Source organism: Pseudophryne corroboree, chromosome 2 (genome assembly GCF_028390025.1).
Source record: "Pseudophryne corroboree isolate aPseCor3 chromosome 2, aPseCor3.hap2, whole genome shotgun sequence".
NCBI lineage: Eukaryota > Metazoa > Chordata > Amphibia > Anura > Myobatrachidae > Pseudophryne > Pseudophryne corroboree.
Window position 1 is genome coordinate 714,855,455 of NC_086445.1, and position 16,579 is coordinate 714,872,033.

At 49.3% G+C, this 16,579-nt stretch overlaps 1 protein-coding gene across 1 annotated transcript in view; it reads left to right on the forward strand.

The window, feature by feature from the left end:
• Positions 1 to 1,044: 1,044 nt before the first annotated feature.
• TRAF3IP3 (TRAF3 interacting protein 3) overlaps positions 1,045 to 16,579 on the forward strand; it is a 241,442-nt gene continuing 225,907 nt past the window's right edge. The window contains exon 1 of the mRNA XM_063955344.1: positions 1,045 to 1,125. The gene's annotated coding sequence lies outside the window, so the exon portion shown is untranslated. The remainder of the gene's footprint in view (positions 1,126 to 16,579) is intronic.

Genomic DNA, 16,579 nt, shown 5'->3' on the forward strand with positions numbered 1-16,579 from the left:
CAGTGACTATGGGGTACATTTATTAAGCAGTGATAAGAGCGGAGAAGTGAGCCAGTGGAGAAGTGCCCATTAGAACCAATCAGCACTGAAGTAACATCTATAATTTGCATACTATAAAATGATATAGAGCTGCTGATTGTTTAATGGGGAAATTTCTCCACTGGCTCACTTCTCCGCTCTTATCACCGCTTAGTAAATGTTCCCCTATTTGTGTTGTTGTTGTTGTTAAACTTTAAAAAAAACATTACCATCGGCTCCTTACCCACCATCGATGGTGGAAAACCATCTTGTTCTCTGCCATCGATGGTAAAAGTATTTGTCATCGGCCATAAACTATCGATGATTTCAAATCATCGATGGTCGATGGCCATCCCTACTTATCACTATCACTTCTTTATTCCTTCTCCAGGCTTAATACATCTGCCCCATTATTATTTTACAAACAGATTTTAGATTAAACAACATGGTAGATCTTAACATGTCACAGTAGGGGATCAATGTGAAGTAGATGTAACATACAGAGCAAACACTACCTATTTGTGGGTTGTCCTAAAGTGGATCAACATCACTGATGTTAACATCACAGTCATAAACCAGGAACAATCTACTATATACTATACGCTGCAAATGAAAATTTACAATAGTTAAATCATTATTATTATTAAAAGCAGGTTCTAGTTTCACTTTGCTAGTCAATAAGATGATCAGAAAATGATATACTTTAGGTAATGTGAAACTGAAGTTAAATGCTATCCAAATATAACATGAGACACAACATGCTAGTACAATATGAAAATACAAGTTTGTAATATGGATGTAGAAACACAGTTGTACCCTTCATAAACTATTTTTGCATTATAACTTACTTCCTGCTAATATCAACACTTCACAAATAATAATGTACAGAGACCTCACCCACCCACCTACAGGTCATACCAGTGAAGCATTTAGTTTCATTCAGGCTGCTATGGGGCGGGACAGTTTCCTGACTGTGAAGACTGACAGATACAGCAGCCAATCAGGAGATATGAACATCCTCTTACACACAGGAGGACAGAATCAGGACATGAAAAGGGCCAGGCAGGCATGCACAGTTTGTGGTGTGAGGACCCGTGGAGGAGTGAGGTACTGTAGCATTGCTATTCATTTTATGTCAGGGTTATTATATTTATTTTAGGCACCTCATGTTCTTTACAAATAGAGTCTTGTACAAGTATTTGCTTCAGAGTGAATACATCTTTAAATATAACTACACTACAATATACCTGCATTTTCTTTAATACTGTAATCTGGCAATTAGCCTATTGGTTCCATATCTCAGCCCTCAAGACCCCAAACAGTTCATGATGTCCAGGTCACCTGTGGATCTTTAAAATGTGACAGCTGGTAACACACCTGTGGCCCTGCTAGGAGAGTTGGAAAACATGACCTGTAAGGGGTCCTACCGAGGAACTAGGTTGAGAAACATTGGTTTAATTAATTCTGAGTAATCCATGACTATATATAGCAACTATGTGCTTATATGTTATATCTGTATAATGACCATGACAGCCGGCCCTAGGCATAGGCAAATGTCTAGGGCATTTGGCATGCATAGGGGCACAAGCAGCTTCTGCGAATTAAAATTATATGCGGCATGCCTAGGGGGGTCATTCCGAGTTGATCGCACGTAGCAACTTTTTACTGCTCGTGCGATCAACTAGACGCCGCCTATGGGGGAGTGTATTTTAGCATAGCAGGGCTGCGCTCGCTTGTGCAGCCCTGCAAATGTTTCAAGCAAAACAAGACTAGCCCTAGACCTGCTTACCCTGTGCGACGGATCCAGCGATGAAGGTCCCGGCTGTGACGTCAGACACCCGCCCTCCAAACGCCTGGATACGCCTGCGTTCGCCTTACCATGCCCAGGAAACGGTGAGTAGACGCCCGATCCTTCTTCCCGCTGTCAATCTTCTTGCGATCGCGCCTGCGACCGATTTAATTGGTCCTGGCGTTATTGCCCGGTGACGTCCGTAGCTGGGCAACGACGCGCATGCGCAATGCGGGCGCCGTGCAGACGCAGTTCCGACCCGTTTGCACCCCAGCGAAGAACTGCTGCGCGCAAACGGGGCGGAATGGACCCCTATATTCTGTGTGTAGCATTTCGTATGCAGATACAACCACAGTCGCACACAGAATATGCCACATATTTTAATCAGCATAAGCTGCTTGTGCATCCTAGCCACATAGTAACGCAAGCAAGATGCATTTTATAAAAAATAGGTACCCAATGTTAGCAAAGCTGCCAGCTGACTCACGCCAGGCATCTCCTGCTGCATGACGTATTGAGGCAAGATTTATGAGGACACATCTGTATCCAAAGCAGAGGCAGAGATTACAGTGTTAGCGGGCGTGTGAGTGCTGTGTGAAAGTCACCTTCCGATCCTGATACGATACTGATACGTGGTCCCGCAAGGTCGGTATCGCAAGCCTAGATAGACTGTGCAGGCAAGCCAGTTTTGACTATCTAGTATAAAAGTATAGTCAAAATTTACACTTAGCCAAAGTCGTACATAGTATCGCAAGTACAGTCATCTAGGCTTGCGATACCGACCTAGGGCCTAATTTAGATCGTAGATGTGCTAAGTCACATATACATTCGGGGGGATGCCCAGCACAAGGCTAGTCCGTTCCGCATGTCAGGACCGACCCCCCCGCACTAGTACAAAAGCATCGCACAGCGGCGAATCTTTTGTACTTTAGGAGTAACTCCCTTCTAGCGCAGCTCCTGCACGCTGGCAGGAGCTACCCATTCCTGTGAGGGTCTCAGAGCCTGCGTGTGACATCACGTAGCCGCCGTGGCCCGCCCCGCCCCCCCAACAGTCCGGGCAAGCCTGCGTTGCCCGGACCACTCCCCCTAAATGCCGCCAGCCCGCCCCCTCCTGCCCAGCGACCACCTCTGCTTGTCAATCAGACAGAGGAAATCGCAGGGCTGAGATAGCTGTCGGCTGTCTGGCATGCGCCGGCACACTGCGGCGTCGACGCATGCGCAGTTCAGACCTGATCGGCTGCTGTGCGTAAATGCACAGCAGCGATCAGGTCTGAATTAGGCCCCTAGTCCCTATCGCACAGTGAGAATCGGGGTTAGCCCGAATCTCGCTGTGTGTATACACCTTAAGAAATATGATGCCAATCATCGTTTAAGAGTCCCATCATTAAAAATATGTGCCCCCATATAAATTATTGCCTAGAGATCAGTATGGTCACTAGACAATGGGGGGTATACAATTACCGGTGACAGTGCCACAGCTGTGAAAAACGGGTGTTTCTGCAGCAGGTTACATTGGTTTCCACAGGGAAAACAGTGGGGTGTATAGTGAATCTTGATCCAGAGGCACCAACAGGCTAAAGCTTTAGGCTGTCCCAGGATGCATTGGGGCTTCCTCTACAACCCTGCCTCCATGCACTGAGAGCTCAGTTTCAAGTTGGTTCCTGCAGCAGCAGGACACCTAAAAGGAGGGCTGCACTGTGTAGCCCTGAGAAGCTTTTTCTGAAGAGATTTTTTATCTTGGCTGGGCTGTCAGCGCTGTATGTCTGTGTGACTATTTAGCGCTGTAGCTCCATCACCTCCCAAGCAGCATCGCATACTCCTGCGGCCTGGTTCCCGGGTACTTGCCGCGGAGATGTCCCGACTTAGGCACACAGTCACAGACTGCTCTCCTGGATCGCATGGCTACTACTGGGAGTAGGTAAGAGGGTCCCCCAGGCAGGACCCACCATTAAATCTTGTTCTGTCCACGACCTAGGGAGACGGGTCGTGGTGCTGGCGTGGACACTGTCACTGGGCATGGACCCCACTAAACCACTGGGGCTTCTGAGTACAGGTCAGGTGTACTAACACCCCATTTAATAAGACTTACAGTACCCAGGGTGGAAGTCCTGCATAGGGGAGGCGGCGCTGGTCCTGCAGCACCTACCCTGGCCCAGGGCACCATCTCGCAGATTTCCCACCCTGGAGCTGTCTCACACTCCCTCACTCCCTGACTGAAACGCTGGGCGCCATCTTCTGAGCATAACTGCTGCTGGTCTCCGTTATTGCAGGGCAAGGTCTCCCTTGTACCTTGTAATGCCTCCTGTACACAGCGCTGAGACTTTACAAACACTTGCGTATCCTACATGTCTTGTCACAGACAGCATTAGTTGAGCCTGTGACTGTGTGTGCCTGTATCTGCTATGTGGTTTCACTCTCAGTGTTTCCCAGATACAACTGTTACTATATTCTGTGCCCTAAGGGACTAGGGGGGTAATTCTGAGTTGATCGCAGCAGGAATTTTGGGGGTAATTCCAAGTTGATCGCAGCAGGAATTTTGTTAGCAGTTGGCCAAAACCATGTGCACTGCAGGGGAGGCAGATATAACATGTACAGAAAGAGTTAGATTTGGGTGGGTTATTTTGTTTCTGTGCAGGGTAAATACTGGCTGCTTTATTTCTCTTACGTCCTAGAGGATGCTGGGGACTCCGTAAGGACCATGGGGTATAGACGGGCTCCGCAGGAGACATGGGCACCTAAAAAGAACTTTTCCTATGGGTGTGCACTGGCTCCTCCCTCTATGCCCCTCCTCCAGACCTCAGTTAGATTCTGTGCCCAGAGGAGAAAGGGTACACTGCAGAGAGCTCTCCTGAGTTTTCTGTAGAAAAAGAATTTTGTTAGGTTTTTTATTTTCAGGGAGTCCTGTTGGCAACAGGCTCCTTGCATCGTGGGACTGAGGGGAGAGAAGCAGACCTACTTAACTGATAGGCTCTGCTTCTTAGGCTACTGGACACCATTAGCTCCAGAAGGAGTCGGAACACAGGTCTCACCCTGGGGTTCGTCCCGGAGCCGCGCCGCCGTCCTCCTCACAGATGCCGGAAGATAGAAGCCGGGTGAGTATGAGAAGATAGAAGACATCTCAGGCGGCAGAAGACTTCAGAACTTCGTGAGGTAAAGCGCGCAGCGGTACGCTGCGTGCCATTGCTCCCAGACACAACACACAGAGGCAGCACTGATGGGTGCAGGGCGCATGGGGGGGTGCTCTGGGCAGCAATAATCCTCAATTTTGGGCTCAATAGAGTATGATTAGGCTGCGGAATCAGTTAATCACAGATCCCCCGCCATTTTATTATAATTGCACTGGGACCGAAGCCCGCCGTTGGGGGGGCGGAGCTTGATCCTCAGCACTAACCAGCGCCATTTTCTCCACAGAAGCTGCATGAGAACGCTGGCTCCCCGGTCTCTCCCCTGCTGAACACTTCACATGCTGGAAAAAGAAGGAGGGGGGCACATTGGTAACGCAGTGAGTGGGAATTTGGATAGTATATAAAAAAGCGCTATCTGGTCATTTTTTTCCAGTGTTATTTAGGCGCTGGGTGTGTGCTGGCATACTTTCTCTCGGTCTCTCCTAAGGGCCTGGTTGGGGTCTTGTCCGCTTATAGGTTTATCCCTGTGTGTGTGGGGTGTCGGTACGTGCATGTCGACATGTCTGAGGCGGAAGGCTTCTCCAAGGAGGAGGTGGAGCAAATGAGTGGTGTGTCCCCGTCGGTTGTGCCGACTCAGGATTGGATGGACATGTGGCATATGTTGAATGCAAGTGTGGCATCTTTACATAAGAGGCTTGATAAGGCTGAATCAGGGGAGGCATCAGGGGGTCAATCCTCGGATTGGACCGACTCACAGGGCCCGTCGGGGTCTCAAAAACGTCCCTTAGCACAAATTGTGGACACTACTACCGACACGGACTCTGATTCCAGTGTCGACTATGATGAAGTAAAATTGCACCCTAAGGTGACAAAAAGCATTCAGTGTATGATTGTGGCAATAAGGGATGTGTTGCATATTGCTGATGAACCCTCTGTTCCTGACACAAGGATACACATGTTTAAGGGAAAGAAACAGATTATAAGTTTTTCCACATCTCATGAACTAAATGAGTTCTTTGAAAAGGCTTGGGAGACTCCGGAAAAGAGACCGCAGATCCCCAAAAGAATTTATATGGCATACCCCTTCCCTAAACAGGACAGGGTGCGTTGGGAATCACCTCCCACTGTGGACAAGGCCTTAACGCGCCTGTCCAAGAAAGTGGCGCTACCGTCTCCAGACACAGCGACCCTCAAGGATCCTGCGGATCGCAGGCAGGAGACTACTTTAAAGTCTATTTATTCGCATACTGGAGCTGTGCTAAGACCGACAATTGCGTCGGCATGGGTATGTAGGTCAATTTCAGCATGGACAGATGATCTGACGGCTGAATTGGATACCATGGATAGAGATACTGTGTTGTTAATTCTAGCCCATATTAAAGATGCAGTCTTATTTATGAGAGATGCTCAAAGGGATATTGGATTGCTGGCTTCCAGAGCCAATGCCATGTCTATCTCAGCGAGACGATCCTTATGGACTCGCCAATGGACGGGTGATGCGAATTCAAAAAAGCATATTGAAGTCCTACCCTATAAGGGAGACGTATTGTTTGGGGATGGGCTGACGGACCTGGTTTCCACAGCTACCGCAGGTAAATCAAATTTTTTACCATTTATTCCCCAACAGCAAAAGAAAATACCACCGTATCAGATGCAGTCCTTTCGGTCGCAAAAGTCCAGAAGAGGTCGGGGGTCCTCCTTCCTTGCCAAAGGTAAGGCTAGAGGGAAAAGAGCACCCGCTTCGGCCGGTGCCAAGGAACAAAAGTCCTCCCTGGCTACTACAAAACCCTCAGCATGATGCTGGGGCTCCCCTGCGGGAGTCCGCACCGGTGGGGGCACGTCTTCGACTTTTCAGCCAGGCCTGGGTCAGCTCAGACCTGAATCCTTGGGTGTTTCCCAGGGTTACAAACTGGAATTCGAAGAGGTGCCCCCGCGCCGATTTTTCAAGTCGGCATTACCAGCTTCTACACCAGAACGAAATGTAGTGTTAGCTGCAATTCAAACGCTGTGTCTACACCAAGTAATTATCAGGGTTCTCTTGAACCAGCAGGGAAGAGGCTACTACTCAACCCTCTTTGTGGTCCCGAAACCGGACGGTTCGGTAAGACCTATTTTGAATCTAAAATCCCTAAACCTGTACATGAAAAGATTCAAATTCAAGATGGAATCGCTCAGGGCGATTATAGCCAGTATGGAGGAGGGGGAGTTTATGGTGTCACTGGACATAAGGGATGCGTACCTTCATGTCCCCATATATCCCTCCCATCAGGAGTACCTGAGATTCGCTGTACAGGATTGTCATTACCAATTTCAGACGTTGCCGTTTGGGCTTTCCACGGCCCCAGGGATTTTCACCAAGATAATGGCGGAAATGATGGTGGTCCTGCGCAAGCATGAAGTCACAATTATCCCATACTTGGATGATCTCCTGATGAAGGCGAGATCAAGAGAGAAATTGCTGAGCAGTGTAACGCTCTCTCTGAGAGTTCTCCAGCAACACGGTTGGATTCTGAATCTACCGAAGTCACAGTTGATGCCGACAACTCGACTAATGTTCCTAGGTATGATACTGGATACGGAACAAATTAAGGTTTTTCGCCCGTTGGAAAAAGCCCAGGACATCCAGAACATGGTCAGAGACCTGCTAAAACCGAAAAGGGTGTCAGTTCATCAATGCACTAGAGTTCTGGGAAAAATGGTGGCGGCCTACGAGGCCATCACCTTTGGCAGGTTCCATGCGAGGACGTTTCAATGGGACCTTCTGGACAAATGGTCCGGATCGCAGCTGTACTTACATCTGAAAATAACTCTGTCCCCAGGGGCCAGGGTGTCTCTCCTATGGTGGCTGCAAAGTGCTCACCTGCTGGAGGGTCGCAGGTTCGGAATTCAGGACTGGATCCTGGTTACCACGGACGCGAGCCTTAGAGGATGGGGAGCAGTCACCCAAGGAAGAAATTTTCAGGGACTGTGGTCAGACCAGGAGTCCTGTCTACACATCAATGTGTTGGAACTCAGGGCCATATACAACGGCCTTCGACAAGCGGAGAGTCTTCTTCGAAACCTACCGGTTCTGATTCAATCAGACAATGTCACAGCAGTGGCTCATGTGAACCGCCAAGGCGGGACAAGAAGCAGAGTCGCGATGGCGGAAGCCACAAGGATCCTTCGCTGGGCGGAAAATCATGTAAGCGCTCTGTCGGCTGTCTTCATTCCGGGAGTGGACAACTGGGAAGCAGACTTCCTCAGCAGACACGATCTCCATCCAGGAGAGTGGGGACTTCATGAAGAAGTCTTTGCAGACATAACACGTCTTTGGGGAATTCCTCAAATAGACATGATGGCGTCACGCCTCAACAAAAAGCTTCGGAGGTATTATGCCAGGTCTCGGGACCCTCAGGCAGTAGCTGTAGACGCCCTGGTAATGCCGTGGGTGTTCCACTCGGTCTACGTGTTTCCTCCTCTTCCTCTCATCACAAAAGTGTTGAGGATCATAAGGCGAAGAAGAGTACAGACGATACTCGTTGTTCCAGACTGGCCTCGAAGGGCCTGGTACTCAGATCTTCAAGAGATGCTCACAGGAGATCCCTGGCCTCTCCCTCTGAGGGAGGACCTGTTGCAACAGGGGCCCTGTATATTCCAAGACTTACCGCGGTTACGTTTGACGGCATGGCGGTTGAACGCCGAATCCTAGCGGAAAAGGGGATTCCGGAGGAGGTCATCCCTACTTTAATAAAGGCTAGGAAGGAGGTGACGGTGAAACATTATCACCGTATCTGGCGAAAGTATGTGTCTTGGTGTGAAACCAAGAACGCGCCTACGGAAGATTTTCATTTGGGGCGTTTTCTCCACTTCCTGCAGACAGGAGTGGATATGGGCCTGAAATTAGGTTCTGTCCTTTCGATTTTCTTTCAGAAGGAATTGGCTTCTCTTCCAGAAGTCCAGACGTTTGTAAAGGGAGTGCTGCACATCCAGCCTCCTTATGTACCTCCAGTGGCACCGTGGGACCTGAACGTGGTGTTGCAGTTCCTAAAATCACACTGGTTTGAACCACTTAACAAGGTTGAGTTGAAATTTCTTACCTGGAAGGTGGTCATGTTGTTGGCCTTGGTATCGGTAAGGCGAGTGTCAGAATTGGGGGCCTTGTCACACAAGAGCCCCTACTTGATTTTTCATGTGGATAGAGCGGATTTGAGGACACGCCCTCAATTTTTGCCTAAGGTGGTTTCTGCATTCCATCTGAACCAACCTATCGTGGTGCCTGTGGCTACGAGTGACTTGGAGGATTCCAGGTCCCTGGATGTAGTCCGGGCTTTGAAGATTTATGTAGCCAGAACGGCTAGAATTAGGAAAACAGAAGCACTGTATGCGGCTAATAAGATTGGCGCACCTGCTTCGAAGCAGACTATTGCTCGCTGGATCTGTAAAACGATTCAGCAGGCTCATTCTACGGCTGGATTGCCGGTTCCAAATTCGGTTAAGGCCCATTCCACTAGGAAGGTGGGCTCTTCTTGGGCGGCTGCCCAAGGCGTCTCGGCATTACAGCTTTGCCATGCGGCGACTTGGTCGGGGTCAAACACCTTTGCTAAATTCAACAAGTTTGATACCCTGGCTGACGAGGACCTAGCTTTTGCTCAGTCGGTGCTGCAGAGTCATTCGCACTCTCCCGCCCGATTGGGAGCTTTGGTATAAACCCCATCGTCCTTACGGAGTCCCCAGCATCCTCTAGGACGTAAGAGAAAATAAGATTTTAAACCTACCGGTAAATCTATTTCTCCTAGTCCGTAGAGGATGCTGGGCGCCCGTCCCAGTGCGGAAACTCTGCAAGACTTGTATATAGTTGTTGCTTACATAAGGGTTATGTTACAGTTTGAGTCGGTCTTGGACCGTCACTGTTGTTGTTCATACGGTTAACTGGTTATGTATGTTCCAGGTTACATGGTATGATTGGTGTGGGCTGGTATGAATCTTGCCCTTGGATTTTAAATCCTGCCTTGTATTGTCCATCTCCTCTGGGCACAGTTCTCTAACTGAGGTCTGGAGGAGGGGCATAGAGGGAGGAGCCAGTGCACACCCATAGGAAAAGTTCTTTTTAGGTGCCCATGTCTCCTGTGGAGCCCATTTATACCCCATGGTCCTTACGGAGTCCCCAGCATCCTCTACGGACTAGGAGAAATAGATTTACCGGTAGGTTTAAAATCTTATTTTCTCTTACGTCCTAGAGGATGCTGGGGACTCCGTAAGGACCATGGGGTATAGACGGGCTCCGCAGGAGAGAGGGCACCTACAAAGAACTTTGACTATGGGTGTGCACTGGCTCCTCCCTCTATGCCCCTCCTCCAGACCTCCGTTAGATCTTGGGCCCAGAGGAGAATGGGTGCACTGCAGAGAGCTCTCCAGAGTTTTCTGTTGAAAAAGAATTTTGTTAGGTTTTTTATTTTCAGGGAGTCCTGTTGGCAACAGGCTCCCTGCATCGTGGGACCGAGGAGAGAGAAGCAGAGCTGGCTTGTCAAGTTGGGCACTGCTCTAAGGCTACTGGACACCATTAGCTCTAGAGGGAGTCGGAACACAGGTCTCACCTGGGGTTCGTCCCGGAGCCGCGCCGCCGTCCTCCTCACAGATGCCGAAGATAGAAGCCGGATAGAGAAGGCAGAAGACATCTTAGGCGGCAGAAGACATCAGATCTTCATGAGGTAAGGCGCACAGCGGTAAGCTGCGCGCCATTGTTCCCAGTCACACACACACACAGAGCAGCACTGAAGGGTGCAGGGCGCAGGGGGGGGGGGGCGCCCTGGGCAGCAATAAACCTCACATTTGGGCAAATACAGTTTGATTAGGCTGCGGAGGCAGTAAATCTATGGTCCCCCGCCATTTTTATTGAAAAATCACTGGGACCGAAGCCCGCCGTCGGGTGGGCGGGGCTTGATCCTCAGCACTAACCTGCGCCATTATCTCCACAGAAGCTGCATGAGGAAAACGCTGGCTCCCTGGTCTCTCCCCTGCTGAACTTCACAGGCTGGAAAAAAAAAGAGGAGGGGGGCACATTAGCGACGCAGTGAGTGGGAATTGATATATTATATATAGAAAAGCGCTATCTGGACATATTTTTTCCAGTGTTTTTAAGCGCTGGTGTGTGCTGGCATACTCTCTCTCTGTCCCTCCTTAGGGCCTGGTTGGGGTTTTGTCCCCTTATAGGTTAATCCCTGTGTGTGGGGTGTCGGTATGTGTGTGTCAACATGTCTGAGGCGGAAGGCTTCTCCAAGGAGGAGGTGGAGCAAATGAGTGATGTGTCCCCGTCGGTTGTGCAGACTCCAGATTGGATGGACATGTGGCATATGTTGAATGCAAGTGTGGCATCTTTACATAAAAGGCTTGATAAGGCTGAATTAGGGGGGACATCAGGGGGTCAATCCTCGGATTGGACCGACTCACAGGGCCCGCCGGGGTCTCAAAAGCGTCCCTTAACACAAGACACTACTACCGACACGGATTCTGATTCCAGTGTCAACTATGACGAAGTAAAATTGCATCCTAGGGTGACTAAAACCATTCAGTGTATGATTGTGGCAATAAGGGATGTGTTGCATATTGTGGATGAACCCTCGGTCCCCGACACAAGGGTACACATATTTAAGGAAAAGAAACAGATTATTAACTTTCCCACATCTCATGAATTGAATGATTTCTTTGGAAAAGCTTGGGAGACTCCGGATAAGAGACCGCAGATCCCCAAAAGAATTTATATGGCATACCCCTTCCCTAAGCAGGACAGGGAGATTTGGGAATCACCCCCCACTGTGGACAAGGCCCCGACGCGCTTGTCCAAGAAAGTGGCGCTACCGTCTCCTGACACAGCAGCCCTTAAAGGACCCTGCAGATCGCAGGCAAGAAACTACATTAAAGTGTATTTATTCTCATACGGGTGCTGTGCTAAGACCGACAATTGCGTCGGCATGGGTGTGTAGCGCAATTGCAGCTTGGACAGATGAGCTGACAGATCAATTTGATAATATGGATAAGGATACTATATTCCTAACTCTAGCCCATATTAAAGACGCAGTCTTATTTATGAGGGATGCTCAAAGGGACATTGGATTGCTAGCTTCTAGGGCCAATGCCATGTCTGTCTCAGCGAGAAGATCCTTATGGACTCGCCAATGGACGGGTGATGCGGATTCCAAAAAACATATGGAAGTACTACCCTATAAGGGTGATGTATTGTTTGGGGATGGGCTGACGGACCTGGTTTCCACAGCTACAGCAGGTAAATCAAATTTTTTACCATATATTCCCCAACAGCAAAAGAAAGTAACACCCTATCAGATGCAGTCCTTTCGGTCGCACAAGTCCAAAAGAGGTCGGGGATCCTCTTTCCTCGCCAGAGGTAAGGGCAGAGGCAAGAGAGCACCTGCTTCGGCAGGTGCCCAGGAACAAAAGTCCTCCCCGGCTGCTCCAAATGACGCTGGGGCTCCCCTGAGGGAGTCCGCACCGGTGGGGGCACGTCTTCGACTTTTCAGTCATGCCTGGGTCAGTTCGACCCGAATCCCTGGGTGTTGGAAATAGTTTCCCAGGGTTACAAATTGGAATTTGAGGAGGTGCCCCCGCGCCGATTTTTCAAATCGGCCCTACCAGCTTCCACATCGGAAAGGGATATAGTGTTAGCTGCAATTCAAACGCTGTGTATACAGCAAGTGATAATCAAGGTTCCCCTGCACCAGCAGGGAAGAGGTTACTACTCAACCCTATTTGTGGTCCCGAAACCGGACGGTTCGCTCAGACCTATTTTGAATCTGAAATCCCTAAACCTGTACATAAAAAGATTCAAATTCAAAATGGAATCTCTCAGAGCGATAATAGCCAACATGGAGGAGGGGGAGTTTATGGTGTCTCTGAACATAAAGGATGCGTACCTTCATGTCCCCATATATGCCCCCCATCAGGAATACCTGAGATTCGCTGTACAGGATTGTCATGACCAATTTCAGACGTTGCCGTTTGGACTCTCCACGGCCCCGAGGATTTTCACCAAGATAATGGCGGAAAATGATGGTGGTCCTGCGCAAGCATGGAGTCACAATTATCCCATACTTGGACGATCTCCTGATAAAAGCGAGATCAAGGGAGAAATTGCTGAGCAGTGTGGCGCTCTCTCTGAGAGTGCTCCAGCAACACGGTTGGATTCTAAATCTACCGAAGTCACAGTTGATTCCGATAACTCGACTACCGTTCCTAGGTAGGATACTGGATACGGAACAAATGAAGGTCTTCCTCCCAATAGAGAAAGCCCAAGACATCCAGAACATGGGTGGTAATTCCGAGTTGTTCGCTCGCAAGCTGCTTTTAGCAGCATTGCACACGCTAAGCCGCCGCCTACTGGGAGTGAATCTTAGCTTAGCAAAATTGCGAACGAAAGATTCTCAAAATTGCGAATAGAAATTTCTTTGCAGTTTCTGAGTAGCTCCAGACTTACTCGGCAACTGCGATCAGTTCAGTCAGTTTCGTTCCTGGTTTGATGTCACAAACACTCCCAGCGTTCGCCCAGACACTCCCCCGTTTCTACAGACACTCCCGCGTTTTTCCCAGAAACGGCAGCGTTTTTTCACACACACCCATAAAACGGCCAGTTTCCGCCCAGAAACACCAACTTCCTGTCAATCACATTACGATCACCAGAACGAAGAAAAAACCTTGTAATGCCGTGAGTAAAATACCAAACTTCTTAGCAAATTTACTTGGCGCAGTCGCAGTGCGAACATTGCGCATGCGCAATAAGCGGAAAATCGCTGCGATGCGAAGAAAATTACCGAGCGAACAACTCGGAATGAGGGCCATGGTCAGAGACCTGCTAAAACTGAAAAGGGTGTCAGTTCACCAATGCACTAGAGTTCTGGGGAAAATGGTGGCGGCCTACGAGGCCATTCCCTTCGGAAGGTTCCATGCGAGGACTTTTCAATGAGACCTTCTGGACAAGTGGTCCGGGTCCCATCTGCACTTACATCGGAAAATAACTCTGTCTCCAGGGACCAGAGTGTCCCTCCTGTGGTGGTTGCAAAGTGCTCACCTCCTGGAGGGTCGCAGGTTCGGAATTCAGGATTGGATCCTGGTTACCACGGACGCGAGCCTCCGAGGATGAGAGCGGTCACACAGAAAAAAATAAAAATTTTCAGGGTCTTTGGTCAGACCAGGAGTCCGGTCTACACATCAATGTGTTGGAACTCAGGGCCATTTACAACGGCCTTCGACAAGCGGAGAGTTTTCTTTGAAACCTACCGGTTCTGATTCAATCAGACAATGTCACAGCAGTGGCTCATGTGAACCGCCAAGGCGGGACAAGAAGCAGAGTCGCGATGGCGGAAGCCACAAGGATCCTTCGCTGGGCGGAAAATCATGTAAGCGCTCTGTCGGCTGTCTTCATTCCGGGAGTGGACAACTGGGAAGCAGACTTCCTCAGCAGACACGATCTCCATCCAGGAGAGTGGGGACTTCATGAAGAAGTCTTTGCAGACATAACACGTCTTTGGGGAATTCCTCAAATAGACATGATGGCGTCACGCCTCAACAAAAAGCTTCGGAGGTATTGTGCCAGGTCTCGGGACCCTCAGGCAGTAGCAGTAGACGCCCTGGTAACGCCGTGGGTGTTCCACTCGGTCTACGTGTTTCCTCCTCTTCCTCTCATCACAAAAGTGTTGAGGATCATAAGGCGAAGAAGAGTACAGACGATACTCGTTGTTCCAGACTGGCCTCGAAGGGCCTGGTACTCAGATCTTCAAGAGATGCTCACAGGAGATCCCTGGCCTCTCCCTCTGAGGGAGGACCTGTTGCAACAGGGGCCCTGTATATTCCAAGACTTACCGCGGTTACGTTTGACGGCATGGCGGTTGAACGCCGAATCCTAGCGGAAAAGGGGATTCCGGAAGAGGTCATCCCTACTTTAATAAAGGCTAGGAAGGAGGTGACGGTGAAACATTATCACCGTATCTGGCGAAAGTATGTGTCTTGGTGTGAAACCAAGAACGCGCCTACGGAAGATTTTCATTTGGGGCGTTTTCTCCACTTCCTGCAGACAGGAGTGGATATGGGCCTGAAATTAGGTTCTGTCCTTTCGATTTTCTTTCAGAAGGAATTGGCTTCTCTTCCAGAAGTCCAGACGTTTGTAAAGGGAGTGCTGCACATCCAGCCTCCTTATGTACCTCCAGTGGCACCGTGGGACCTGAACGTGGTGTTGCAGTTCCTAAAATCACACTGGTTTGAACCACTTAACAAGGTTGAGTTGAAATTTCTTACCTGGAAGGTGGTCATGTTGTTGGCCTTGGTATCGGTAAGGCGAGTGTCAGAATTGGGGGCCTTGTCACACAAGAGCCCCTACTTGATTTTTCATGTGGATAGAGCGGATTTGAGGACACGCCCTCAATTTTTGCCTAAGGTGGTTTCTGCATTCCATCTGAACCAACCTATCGTGGTGCCTGTGGCTACGAGTGACTTGGAGGATTCCAGGTCCCTGGATGTAGTCAGGGCTTTGAAGATTTATGTAGCCAGAACGGCTAGAATTAGGAAAACAGAAGCACTGTTTGTCCTGTATGCGGCCAATAAGATTGGCGCTCCTGCTTCGAAGCAGACTATTGCTCGCTGGATCTGTAATACGATTCAGCAGGCTCACTCTACGGCTGGATTGCCGGTACCAAGTTCGGTTAAGGCCCATTCCACTAGGAAGGTGGGCTCTTCTTGGGCGGCTGCCTGAGGCGTCTCGGCATAACAACTTTGCCGAGCGGCGACTTGGTCGGGGTCAAACACTTTTGCTAAATTCTACAAGTTTGATACCCTGGCTGATGAGGACCTAGCGTTTGCTCAGTCGGTGCTGCAGAGTCATACGCACTCTCCCGCCCGATTGGATGCTTTGGTATAAACCCCATGGTCCTTACGGAGTCCCCAGCATCCTCTAGGACGTAAGAGAAAATAAGATTTTAAACCTACCGGTAAATCTATTTCTCCTAGTCCGTAGAGGATGCTGGGCGCTCGTCCCAGTGCGGAAACTCTGCAAGACTTGTATATAGTTGTTGCTTACATAAGGGTTATGTTACAGTTGACATCGGTCTTGGACCGTTACTGTCGTTTGTTCATACTGTTAACTGGTTATGTATGTTCCAGGTTACATGGTATGATTGGTGTGGGCTGGTATGAATCTTGCCCTTGGATTGCTAAATCCTGCCTTGTATTGTCCATCTCCTCTGGGCACAGTTCTCTAACTGAGGTCTGGAGGAGGGGCATAGAGGGAGGAGCCAGTGCACACCCATAGGAAAAGTTCTTTTTAGGTGCCCTATCTCCTGCGGAGCCCGTCTATACCCCATGGTCCTTACGGAGTCCCCAGCATCCTCTACGGACTAGGAGAAATAGATTTACCGGTAGGTTTAAAATCTTATTTTTTACACTGCCAATTAGATTGCAGATTGAACACACCACACCCAAATCTAACTCTCTCTGCACATGTTAAATCTGCCTTCCCAGCAGTGCACATGGGGGGTAATTCCAAGTTGATCGCAACAGGAATTTTTTTTAGCAGTTGGGCAAAACCATGTGCACTGCAGGGGAGGCAGATATAACATGTGCAGAGAGAGTTAGATTTGAGTGTGGTGTGTTCAATCTGCAATCTAAT